General features: G+C 28.5%; 1 protein-coding gene across 2 annotated transcripts in view; it reads right to left on the reverse strand.

The window, feature by feature from the left end:
• Positions 1–13341, reverse strand: part of norpA (no receptor potential A) — a 130906-nt gene extending 117565 nt beyond the window's left edge. For both annotated transcript variants that reach the window (XM_036359587.2, XM_036359588.2), the window contains exons 1-2: positions 13036–13341; positions 798–1521 (exon numbers count right to left, since the gene is read on the reverse strand). The gene's annotated coding sequence lies outside the window, so the exon portion shown is untranslated. The remainder of the gene's footprint in view (positions 1–797; positions 1522–13035) is intronic.
• Positions 13342–14415: the final 1074 nt, after the last annotated feature.

A 14415-nucleotide genomic window follows, 5' to 3' on the forward strand; every position in this document is an offset into this window, starting at 1 on the left:
TATAGGTACATGAACTTTATTGTTTGACCTATGTATATAGTATTGAACTTTTTTCGAATAAATTTTTCACCGTAAAACCTTTGCATTATTTCACGAATTCTCCCCTCACACTACATTACACCTATTGTTACTTTCTGTTCAATTCCGTTAATGTTTGATAAAAATAAAATTATTTGTATAACAGTATAACAGTTTTCATAACAGTATAACAGTTTGTATAAACGTAAAAGTCCGTTTCTAGATTGCGTTGACCTAATTAATTTGTTTCAAATACAGCACCAGTTACATTAAAATTTGTATAACAGTTTTAATAACAGTAGGTAAAAATTTTTAAAAAATTTTGTATAGATATGTAGTTAAAATGTTGCTTTTCGAAATTTATAGAAATGTACTTGCTCGTATAACAGTTATTATTAGCGTATAACAGTTTGTCAAAAGATATAAAAAAAACTACTTTAGAATCTATAGAGCCCATGGAAATCATTTAAAATGTATAATAATGTGTAATTATGCCAGTATAACAGTTTTTATTACACTTTTGTTGTAAAACTGTCTATATTGTAAGGTGATAGATACACCAAAATTAATACCTACTATACGAAGTAAAAGCTTAAGGATATAAAAAATAATCACACCAGTTGCGACGAACATTTTCGGCATGTGTGCGCTCAGTTCTTAGAAGAGAGTATTATTATCTACAAAACTAGCAAAAACTCATAAAGCATGCTTATAACGTGCTCAGAGTATTAGCCTCTTACGCTTTTATTAAACAATTTTTTTATAATTGGCTTACTCACCTGCTTATCTACGCCGAAATGCGTCAGTTCCTGTATCTTTTTGTAGTTTTATTTAATTTTCTTCACTACATATATGATAAATTTTACCATTAACCTTAGACTCTTCTTTACACTACTTTATCACCGCCTTGCCTTGTTAATTTTTCGTCTTCTTCATTTTTTTAATGGCAATTAAATTTCATTTATATTGTTGTGGTGGTGGTTGTCATCATCAGCTGTCAGTGCAGCCGTAGGCACTGCAAATTACCAACCAAACAACAACAATGAAACAGGTTGAATCGGCCTTACCAACGCATACGTCAAAAGTACACAGGCGGCTTAGTAAAATTAGTTTTGAAGCACAATTTTTTTTATTTTATTAATTATGTTTAATTATTATTAATTAATATTAATTTTTTTAAATAATTTTTTTTGCTATAATTTTTAGTATTTTTGTTATAATGCAAATTTTTAAATTTTGCTAAAATTTGTCAACTTTATGCAAACTTCACTGTTAACAATTTCAAGCGATTTTCAAAATTTCCACGTTTCTTACAACTTTTACTTTTAATTATTTCATTCTTTGGTGGGATTTTATTTATTTATTTTTCTTTGCTTATCAGCCACTTATTTATTACTCACTTACTCACTTGTCGCCGCTACTATGTTTCACTTCAATTAGCTGCACTTTTATTAATTCAATTGCTTGCGTGTCTCCGTCTTATTGCCGAAGTGTGATGTAAAGCTGAAAATATTATGTTAAACTGTATTAGCAACAAAAATAGTAATTGGCATACAACTTTAAATACATATCAAAAGCAAAATGCACGTATATAGTCAGCCACGCGGTTTCTGAATCTTGATAAAATTTCCGCGTTCGATGACGAAAAGCTGAATGTTTAGCGACCACAACTATTTGGTCAAGGCAGTGGTGTAGGTGGTGTAGGAGGGGGACAAATTTTAATAAAATAAATTGCTGATAGAAGCATGTTTATGCAAATTAAATGCAATTTAACCAAAATTACTGTTATGTAAGTGATATAACAGTTTGTATAACAGTTATGAAATATAATTTGCAATGATTTTATAGTTTTATTCCGCCCATTAAAACATTTCTATGCAAATTAAATACATTTCACAAAGAGTATACCCAATATAAATTGTATAACACTTTGCATAATAGTTACAAAATGTTAATTTGTGATGGTTTTCTATTATAATACTACCACAAAATATTTTTAAGCAAATTAAATATATATTTTCAAAAATTAAATGCAATATACTAAGTATATTGCTTTGTATAACAGTTACAAAATCTTAACCTTTAATCGTTTTAAGTTTATTACGCATTAAAATGTAATAATCAAATAATTTTGTTTGAAACCTGGCATGTAATTGCTTGTATAACAGTTTATTTAAGAGTCCAATAAAGAATTATTAATTTTAGCTTCTCCAAATAGACCCCAAAATAATTTAGTTAGTTTAACTACGCAGATTTTTAAAAACTTCTACTATAGGTTAGCTTAGGTTAGGTAATAAAAAAAATCATTCCTGAATGGTTGACATCTCAAATCGATATTTTATTTAATTTATAACAGTGTTCTTTAGTAGAGAAAACTTATGTATATTTTTATTTAACTTTATATGAACTATTTTAAACACAAAAGACAACAGTATAACAGTTTTTATAATAGTTTAACTGTTTATAAAAGTATTGTCTAGTACTCTAAACTTAAGTTTCTGTTATTATTTATGAATATATTAAAGGATTGGGAACGTTAATAAAACATTTCACAAAGTTTTTGTTATAATAAATTCATAATTTCGATGCCATAACATGCCATATAACAGCTTCATATCTAACTTAATATAACTATGTTAGTTTTAGCAAACAAAACAGTGAGTTTAGCTTTCTCAACACAAAAAACAACAGTATAGCAGTTTTTATAATAGTATAACAGTGTATAACAGTTTTATAACAGTTCGAAACAGTGTCTAATAGTACTTTGACGCTAACGGCAGTTTGTTACTTTGCCGTTATATTGAAAATGTTAATAAAAAAGCAATTTTCTTCCAAAGAAAATTTTTTTCTAGTCCCAAAGTTTTTCCACAAACCATTTCTGCTTCAAATACCGATTATTATAACTCTGAACTACTCCCGGCCACTTTTTTTTTACTTTTTCTACTAAATTATCTTGGATTTCTGTGTGTTAAGAGACGCACTCTTAAAAAAAAATTCACTACTCGCACGCCACTGCATATAACAGTCATTTAGTAAACGTAATTGTTTTTTTATTGTTGTTGTTATTATAAATTGCTTGTTTTTTATGCTGCGCTACTCTCACTCATATCGCTATCGTCTTTGAAGTTGTTACAATTTTTTTTAATTTTATCACAAACATACACGAATACATACATACACTTATATATATGCATATATAAATATACATTTATGTATATATATTGTAGATTTATTTGTATATCATAATTGGTTGTTGTTACTTTCGGCTGCTTGCAAAAAGTAAACGCTACATGTATATATATTTGCATACATTTGTGTGTACGTATGTATTTGCCAAATAAATTAAAATTTCTTGTTTCACTACACCGCTTGTGTTTTTGTTGTTATCTTTTACTATTGAAATTTTTGCTCTACATAATCTCATTACATACAGACGTTTTTTCTTGTCGTTTGTCGGTTTTTCTTTTTGTTGTTTATTATTGCTGTTGTTGCTATTAGTTTAGCTGTTGTTAATATTATTCTTGCACAATGGCGTTATCTTGGCGTATTCTCCCTAAACAATGTTGAGTTTCTAAGTATTTTGAACAGCCGGGAAATATTTTTGTGTTTAATTACTTCGGAAGTAATGCAAATATTGTGGATTTTAATTAAAAAGTTAAGGAATGTTTTTTTTGTTTGTTGTTTGACTGCTTATTGTTATAGAGAAAAGTTTAGCGGCTTTGATATTTTTTCAAAAGAATAATTTGTTTTATTTACTAATTTTGAATTGTTGTTCACTTTTTTCAAATTTCGTGAATTTTTTATATACACTTATAGATTTATTTATTTAATATTTTTTAAATCATGCGAGATATTTGCATATTTTTCTATTTAGATTCCGTTTATTTATTTACGAAAAATTTGTTTTAAATAAACAAATCATAATTATTTTCATATACAATTTTAGACAAAACTATTTAAAATTTTTTTTAATTTTTAAATTTTTGAATTTTTGGATAAAATTTTTTCGTAAAAATTTTTTTAAATTAATTTTTTTTAATTAAGTTTTTTTTTTATTTTTAATTAATTTTTTTTTTTTTTGATTAATTTTTTTGCATGCTCATTTAAAAAAATTTCCTTTAACATTTTACAAATATTTTATTAAGTTTTAGACTACCATATTTAATTTTTTTCATTTTTAAACTTTTGGGTTCCGAAATTTTTATATACATTTTTTTATTTTTTTTTATTTTCTTCAAACCAATGTATAATAAATATTTTTATTTTGTATTTTTTTTTTTAAATTTTTAATTTTTTTGACTATTTTAAGTTTTAAAATAATATTAAGTTTTAGACAAACGTATTAAATTTTCTTATGTTTAAATTTTTGAATTCCGACATTTTTATTTAATTTTTTTTTTTTTTTCTTCAAACCTATACATAGATTTTTTTCCATTTTTAATTTGTTTCAAATTTTTAATTTTTGCATAATAGAAATCATTTTTAAAGGCTTCTACAAATATTTAATTCTAATTTTGTTATTTAAATAATTTCTGAAATAGTTTTATTTAACTTATTTCAGTTGGATGTAATATTTTATTAATATTATTATTTTTTATTTATATAAATTATTTTTTATGAACTAGTTTTTAAAATACAATATACTCGTTTGAAGTAATAATTTTAATGCAAGTATTTAATTTATAGACAATAAATTTCTTATTAATTTTTTATACGTTCAAATAATTGAACTTAATTTTTTTAATTTAAATTTTTAAATTCTTTAATTTACATTTTTTTAACTGTTTTAGTTATTTTTAGCATTGCATCAAAATGCAATGAAGTAGTATTTGTTTTGTAAAATTTTTGTAATATTTCAATTAATATAAATATAAAAAATTAATATAAATATATAAAATATTTCTTACATTTTTATTCATTTCACTGCCAATTTATTCAGAGTGATTTTATCTTCCAAAATTTTTTATTAAGATAATATTATTTTATTTATGTATATAGAACTAAATATTAAACGTTTAATTACTATTTATACACTTTTTAGTATTGTTCTCATCCTTAAGCACAAGCGAGCCTTATTTAAATTTAAAAAAAAGAAGAAACGTTTTCCCTAAAAATACACCACCAAATGCGCCCTTTCGAATGAAAGCACACATTTAATACAGCAACAAATACAACCGCAAGCCTTACAAAGAGTATAATACCTTAAAACCCCAAAAAAAGTCTTCGCATCTGCTTTGCATACACGAAAGCGATAACGGCTACTAAAAATTTATAAACACAAATATATATTAAACAAATAAATAACTAAGTAAGAACAAGTTATGCATGCAAGCTATTCACAGGCAATTACTCAGCGCGCGCGCCTCCCTCCCGCCCGTAATGATAATGCGCGCATTTCGGCACACATAATGCATAATTTACACTCGCGCGCACTCCTCTTCCGCTCCACCGCCGACACCGGCACCAGCACAAGGCCTACGCTCCCACCTTCAGCTTGCCGCTACCTAAACAGACACGGCTCGCCTTGCCTTGCATTGCTTTGCCAGCTATCAATCAAATTGACTTAGCGTTGCTCCAAATTACTGAGTGTGCCTTGCCTCAACTTTCGCTCTCTCGCACTCTGGCTCTTTCTTTATCGCCATTTGTACATATCTTTTCTTTGTTATCGTTTTTTGCGATCCCACCACGCCTCTCCACTACCCGTAATACGCGCTCTTTATTTCTATATTGCTTCTTACTCTACTCGACTGATCTTGTTCTCTGTATACATTTTAGAACAGCAAAAATGTATAAATCGAAAAGTATTCAAAAAAAAAACGTTTAAAGAAAAGCGAAAACTGTTTATTGTCGGCAATGTGCTGTAGAAAAAATGTGCGCCGATCACCACTTGTGCGATCATTGCCTAGAGCGTGGCCCAGTAAATGTAAATTTGTAAGTTTGGCGTTCAGTGATCGTTAAAGTATTGCAATAAAATGCAAAATTTGGTTATTTATCATGTAGAGGCGGCAATCGATCAGTGCTGATCATACCCTGTCACGATCACTGCTGTTCATTTGTTGTTTCTGTGTAAAGATCGCTGAACTGTTATACATAAATATAGATTTTTTATTTGTGTGGGAGATTTAATGATCTCCACAGGAAAGAGTGTTGAAATTTATGTTAATTTAGTTTTTGTGTAAAGTTGAAAGGCACGCGAAGATGTTTCAGTAGAGATTTATGATAACTGTGTGAATTGAGATGTATACAAGAGATGGTATGCATCTATAGAATATTGCTCTTCACACCATGCCATAAAAATTATATACATATAACTAGAAAGTAAATACTAAACGTAGACACGAATGTGTCGCTAAGCAAGTTGTGGCTTGATACTGAAAATGGAACGCAGAGATAACTTTCAAGCTTAGCAATTTGGATTTTCGTGGGAAAACTCATATAATTTTTAATAAGTAATTAAATTTTAAAACACGAACGCTCATTTTTCATATATTTCACTATAACTGTGTATTACGAAAGTCACAAAAGCTTTTAAATATGTGTATAACAGTTTGTATAACAGTTTTGTACGCAGCGTTAAAGTTTATATTTATAACAATTTGCACATGTATTTGTTTATATTTAACATTTCTATATTTAGAATACTATTATAACACGTATAACAGTTAGCTTCATTATATATATCAACACGTGAATTTCTCATTTTAAGTGTAAATAATGAAAAAAAAACTATTCAACTAGTTCATAAAAACAGTCATACAATGTTTTCTTATAACACTTTAATAGCAATCAATCGATTTTAAAGCTTAAATGGCAAGATGACGATATTTCTTTTTACAAGTAGCAGAAACTAAATGAAATTGAAGCAAGTCTTTATTTTCCTTTTTTGTATTTATGTTTGTATAACAGTTTTATAGGAAGTATAACAGTTTTTTATTATTTTATGCATAACAGTTTGTATAAAAGTTTTATTGGCAGTATAACAGTTTTATAGGAAGTATAACAGTTTTTCATTTATCTTGCTTTCAAAAATACACTAAAAATTCTCTTAGCAACATGCATAATAGTTTGTATAAAAGTTTTATTGGCAGTATAACAGTTTTTCATTGAATCTTTATAATAATTTGCAATAACAACAATAACTTCGCATTAACTTATCATTTTGAACTGCAAATAATAAAACAGTTTTCAACTACCTAGTTAAGAAATAGACATTCTACGCCTTCGTATAACACTCTAAAATAGAGCTATTTATTGTGTATTGTATTGTAAAGCTTACATTTTAAATTGTGATATTTGCATAAGTTGTAAAGGCTTTTTTCTGCTTTCAAAAATATATTTAATAAAAGTTTGCACCAAGATCTAAACTTATATGAAAACTGTTCTACACATTTTTTATAGAAAAATACATTTTTTAAACTATGCTAGCTTAGCTTAAAAAAATACATTTCCAAAATGCAATTTCCTCGCAGACAGTATCAGCAATACACACACATACTCGTATATCAACATAAAGCAACACAGCCAAAGAAGCATACTGAGTCGGTGTGTGGCAATCAATCAGTCATTTTGTACGCCCGCTAGGCAGCTCAGCCATACTTGGAGCTCCGCAGCTCTACAGTTCTCGGCGTAACAGCCGTTTTCGATGTGGTCATTGCGTCCTTTGTTTTTCTTCAATTTGTTGTTGTTTACTGTAGTCTTGAATGAAATTACTGTCACACGCGCACACGCACACGCACACATACACCTAGAGATAGCTGCATATTTCAATTTTCATACAATGTGAGGCGAACTTTGGCTATCAATTGATTTGTGTGCATTTCCAGTACACCTACACAGTTAAAGTTAAAGTACATATGTGTGTACGTGTGTAAGCCAAAATCTGATCTGATCTGATTGACTATGTGGGTTGCTTAGATCATTCTGATGAATTGTAATGGCTTTTGCGTGGTCAGCACAAAGCAGTGAAAATTGCAGGGGAAGGGATTTTTTTTTTTGTAAATTTTTAGGGGCAGTTTTTTTAGAAAAACTATAGAGGAAGGCATTTATTTTATTTTTGTAGGCAAAATATTTTTTCGCAAATTGCAAGTGAAGAAATTTTTTTGTTTTGGGAAACAATAATTTTTTTTTTTAAATTGCAAAAGATTTTTTTTTTGATTTTGAGGAAAATTTTGTGTTTCAAAAAATTGCAGTGGAAGAATATTTTTTTTGTACTTTCGGAGAAAAGTTATTTTTTTCGAAAATTTTCTTAGAATAATTTTTTAATGTTTTGGTTTTATTAGTAAACCTTTTTTTTCGAAAAATTGCAGGGGAAGAAATTTTCGTTTTTTTTTGTTTTTATTACATTGTAGTGAAATGAAACTTTGTTATTAATATTTTAGGGAAAATTGTTTTTCGAAAAACTGCAATGAGGGGCTGTTTTGTCTTAAATTTTAAGGATAATTTAATATTAATATTATAATTATTGTTTTTTTTAAGGGAAATTCGCTTTTTATATATTTGGGGGCAAATAAAGTTTTTAGAAAATATTAGGTGAAGTTTTTTTTTGCTGTTTTTGAAGAAAGAATTTTTTTCAAAACTTGTAGCGGAAATTATTTTTGTTTTTGATGTTTAAGGAAATTTTTTTCTTGATTTTTGCTGAAAAATTAGTGAAAAAATGCAGGGGAAGGAAGTTTTTCGTATATTTGCAGAAGGTAATTCTATCAAAAAATTTCTGGGGAGATTTTTTTTTTCAAAATTCTACGAAAAGAAGATTTGCTTTTTTTGATGTCTTTAAAAAATTTTGTTTTTTTCTGATAAATTGCAGGGAAACAGTTATTTTGGAAAAAGTATGTAAATCAATTCATTAATTTATATATTAATTCATATCCAAAGCAATTGTAGGCACATTTATTGTGCTTATTACTTTAACTCAAAAATTCAAAAATTAATGTTTTAAAAAATCTTATGTACCTACATGTATATCTTCATCAACTACACATTCCATGCAATAAAATTTTCGACAGCTTTTCGTTTCAGTCATGAAAATCAACATGCAGTCAGTTAAAGCAATTACAAAAACAAAAAAATTTAAAAATCAGAAAAACTTATTGTAATGGATAAATAAATATTGGCATAGCATACAGCAACACTGCATGGATTATTTGCCTAAAGCAATATACAATTCACGCTTTACTGGCAATATAAGGGGCGGCAGGAAGTTTGTAAATGTTAGAAAAATTGAGACACATGGCGAACAGCATGCAGTTTCAATAGTGCAAACGAAAATCGATGGGCAATTGCAATTTTTAAACGATTAGCTTTTATAGTGGTGTGAGAAGAATTTTAGTGTTATATAAATAAATATGTTATATAAATAAATATCGATTTGTTTACAAATTTCGGTGAATAAAATATGTAAACCATTAAAACATATATTCGTATGTGTGAGCACTTATACTGTTTAAATGCATAAGAAAGTTGGGGTCTTTAATAAAACTGTTATACAGTTCATTTTGGGCGAAAACGAGTAGGTTTTACAAATGAGATTTATACCAAACTATATTTGCATGTGGATATGCTTGCAACGATAAAACTGTGTAAATAACTGTTATAAAGTGTTATACAAAGTGCTATAAAGTGTTATAAACACAAGAAAATTGATATTGTTTAGCAAATAAACTCAATTCTCTTATAAACTGCAAATTAACTGAATTGATTTGACAAAAATATAGTGTTATAAAGTGTTATACAAACCGTTATAAAATAAATAAAAATGATAATAGTAAAAAAGTAGGCATAAAGCACTTCAAAACTGAAAGTGGTGCTACAAAAAATATTATAAAGTATTATAAAAACTGTTATAAAGTGTTTAACGCCTTAAAATTTATAAACGTAAGCAAATACGCTCATTCTGCTTAAAAACTGAAACTGTTGGTACGAAAGATGTTTCAAAGTGTTAAAAAAAACTGTTATAAACTGCAATATGTAAATAAAATTTATAACAACATGCAAAAAATTTTGTGTTTACAACTATTTATGAAGAAATAAAATTCAAATGGTTACAAAGTTAATTTAACTAGCCTTTTTTTCGAAAGGTTCTAAAAACAGTTATCTGCAGCAAAGTGAAACATAGCCGGGAATACCAATTATTTCTTGTGAGTTTGAAATATTTTTTGCTTTTAATATTTTTTAATAAGCTTATAGCAGTTGTATAACAGTTTTATTTCTACACAAGCATATTTTCAAGTCTTTTTCAAGCTCCTCAGTAAAATATTGGGAAAATTAAAGTATTTTCTTATTGTATAACAGTTGGTATAACAGTTTGGAAATGTGATAAAACCATTTTAGTATGAAAATTAAAACAAAAAAATCCGGTAAAATTTAATGCGCTTACAACTATATACACCTTTGTTTGTAAAAAGACCTTTGGTATTTTATATTACAGTTTGAAAGTCTAATAAAATATTTTTTGCTATTTTATATTACAGTTTGAAAGTCTAACAAAATATTTTTTGCTATTCAAATTCAAAAATGTATTAAAGTGACTGAAAATTTGTAAATATTTGCCAAGTTTTGTAATTTTACAACGTTTACTTACGCTTTAAAATACCTTCCCTTTAATAAAACAGCAAAATCCTTGATCTCAACGCCTGCATGTATGCTATCATTATATCAACATACAATTCCCTATACTCGTATATATGTATATTCAGCGTATATCTCACTCCAACAAATTCAAGTGAGTATAAAAGCAAACCGACGCATTGAAACAATCCTTGAAACAACGCCTAAAAGTATGCAAGCACTAACAGCTGTTCACATGAAAATCGTGAAAAATAGCACACAAAGTGAAAGCAAAGAAAAACAATTTAAACGAGGCGTTGAATGCGCTGTAAAAATACTTTCGCTATTTCGCCATTACAAAGCGCTTGCAAGCACGCCTACAAGTATGCTTGACTTAGCAAGGATTTTGACTGTAGTTGCTTTTTTTCTTATCGACAGAAACTGCAGTTGTGTTTTAGAGTTTTGTCTATTTTTTAGCTTTATGTGGGTTTAAAAATATTAAAAGCATTCAAGAAGTCTTGTGCTTAAAAAAGCTTTGGCAAAAAAGGGGGAATTAATGATGGAGGTTTATGTGATTATATTCGAAGTTTTCAAACTCGTTTTACTAACTCAAGTTAGTTGAATTAGTAAGTGTTTGCCAGAAAACATTTTTACAATATATTTTATGCGACAGATAATATATTTGTAATTATTTTTTTTATATATTTATTATTTTATTTCTTTATTTTTTGATTTATTAATAATTTGCATAACCTGAACAGGCTATATTTAGTTTGCCACATTGTTTGTAACACCCAAAAGGAACGTCGGAGATCATATAATGTATAATAAAATATATGTATATATATATAAATGATCAACGTGACGAGCTGAGTTGATATGACCATGTTCGTCTATCTGTCTGTCTGTATATGGTATATGCGAACTACTGTGTCAGTTTTTGAGATATCGATCTGAAATTTTGCAGACGTACTTTTCTCCTCAAGAAGCTGCTCATTTGTTAGAACCACTGATATCGAATCACTACAGCATATAGCTGCTATACAAACTGTGCGATCGGCATCAAGTGCTTTTGTGGGATCTTTTGTGTTTGTGAAGGGTATTATAGCTTCGTTGTTATTAATACATTTTTTATTTGTGATTATTATAACTTTTAACTGAATTTGTTCATTTATTAGTATTTTAATTTATTATTTTGATTTTTGTATGCAAAAATATTTATTTTTATATATATTTATAATTTCTACATATTACATTAAGTGTTTTTTCTTGATTTTTATTATGAATATATTTCTTATTTTATTAAAATTTGTTATATTTTTTATATTTAAAATTTATATTTTGTGTTGTTTTTTTAATTTTGAAATTTTAGTACTACACAATTAATATTTAGTTTTAGTTTTTATAATCATTACTCTCTGTCATTTTTTTTTTTTATTAATTTATTTTTTTATTACCTTTATACTATTATTTTATTAATTTTTTATTATTATTTTATTGTTTTGTGTTATTTTTTCCTTATTGCTTTATTCCCTTAATCTTTATTTTATTTTATTGCTATATATTGCCTAATACATATTTTTTTTGCAACTTTTCATATTTTATTGTATATGATTATAATCTTTTGATGTCCTATTATTAATCCTTTCTATAACTTTAATGATCTTTTGCAATTATTATTTTAAATTTTATAATATTTTTAGTTTGTATCTACATATCCTTTTTATTACTTTCATAATTTTTTATCAAACAAATTTTTAAATTTCATTATTTATTTTACTTATTAATATTTTTTATTTTTTTGTCTTTAATAATATGTAGTAATTTTTATTGTTACAATATATTTTATAAAAAAAATATTTTTATAGAATTTTTATTTCTTGCAACTTTATATTATATTTTAAGTTTATTTACTATGATTAATAGCAATATTTTACTTTTTTTTAAACTATTAATTAATGGTTATAATTTTTTTTTGCGTATTTATTTATGTTCTGCTTATTTCTAAATTATTCATTTATACTATTTAGCGTTCTTTTATTCCGCTTAAGAACAAATTAAATTTTTTAATTTTGTTCACATATTTTTGCTTGCCAGCTTGCAGGCTTTTGTGAACTTTCCATATTTGTATACATTTCTTAATCCAACCCAGCGGCCATATACATCTACTTGATTGCATGCTTGCAAGGGCCAGCGCACGTGTATATACATATGCATGCTGCTAGGAATGTGTGCGCGTGTGTGTGTGGCAGGACCACAAACGCTTACAGACATTTTCACCTTTGCCTTGTGAAAAATTTGCAAACATTTCGCTTTTCGTCACTGCACAGGCTATACATATACATATGTATGAGTATATGTATATAAATATCTAAGCATGTGTAAACATGTATATGTGTGAATACAGTAAATGTATTTGCGAACCTTTTTCTAGCATGTTTTTTACATTTTCGCCTTGTGCGCTACAATATTTACCTCATAAACGCCGCAACTGCTGAAGTAAATTGAAATTTCACACAAAACTTTGCATTTTCGCCGCACAAATTCGCACGTTTACCGCTTGAAAATTACTTTGCACAACTTATAAGTTATGCGATTTCAATTTTGCCACATTTCCTGCATTTTATTTGCCACTTTTCCATCACTTTCTCGAATTAACTGCCTGTCTTAACTGTGTGTATCAGACAGAAACTAGAAGTTTTCGATTCCGTTTTTTGCGCGCTGCTGCTGCTGCTGCGCATACGGCCGCCGACGCTGAGAGACTGAACCTTCGTTCAGCGCGACACTCAGCACCAAGTCGCAGGCAATTAAAATACAGCAGCTCGTCGAAACAACGATAAACGAACGAGCGCACGAGCGTATGCTTGAAGCGAGCACTTTGTTTTGGCCTGTAACGGCGCTTGCGAAGGCGCCGAGCAACTATGCGTTTGTGAGCTGTGCAAAAACACACAGAAAAGCGAAAAGCTCGCCACGCGCTTCACGCTCAATGCGACGAAAGCTCCGCGACGGCAGGCGGTGCGCTAAGGGCAGCAAGCGAAACAAAGGCGAATGCAATGTTAAAAAAAAAAATAATAATCATAATAAAATTAAAAGAGCGCCGCTGAGAGAGGCAGAGCGCAGCGCGTAAAGTGAACGCGGTGTGCTGAGGGTTGCATTTACCGTTGCTTTGTCGTTGTCACTGATAGCACTGCTACCTGCGTAATCATTATTTTATTTGTCTACTTTTGCGCCGCGTGAGCATAGCAAAGTTGTTGCTGCTGGTGCTCCAGCTGCTCCACCACGTCGCGTTGGCTCCATTCAAGCAGCTGCCACCTAATTAGACACCTTCTTTGCTGTTGCTGTTGGTCGCGCCATTGAAATATTTTTGCAACTTGTGCAAATAGACAATTTGTGGGCTCACATACACATTTAAGTATGTGTGAATCAGGCTCACATACATCTGTAAGTACTTTGGTATATGTTAGTGTATGTATGTAGCATGGAGACATGGAGTAGAATTGTCGCTTTTGCAATGCTGTCGTTAAAGAAACGTGACATTATGGGTTGCTTACGAGTAGTTATGCCCTTTATGGTATATACATACTATATGTAAATGCACATATTAATTTTACTAGAAAATATTTTTCCAAAAATGTCAGTAAAAATTTTTACAAATCATTTTTGTTTATCCTTTTTTTCTACATTTTTTGCGTTTACTGCGAAAACTTTCAATATGTTAGGTTAGGTTAGGTTAAGAGGGCGATCCAGAAAGGAATCTGTCTTGAAACGCCGGTCCGTTGAGGTATTTAAAAACTCCTATATACAGTATCATAAGACCCTAACAAATCAACAAAGGACCTATCATTAATTTGTTGA

The sequence above is a fragment of the Bactrocera oleae genome, chromosome 5 (assembly GCF_042242935.1).
Source record: "Bactrocera oleae isolate idBacOlea1 chromosome 5, idBacOlea1, whole genome shotgun sequence".
Lineage (NCBI taxonomy): Eukaryota > Metazoa > Arthropoda > Insecta > Diptera > Tephritidae > Bactrocera > Bactrocera oleae.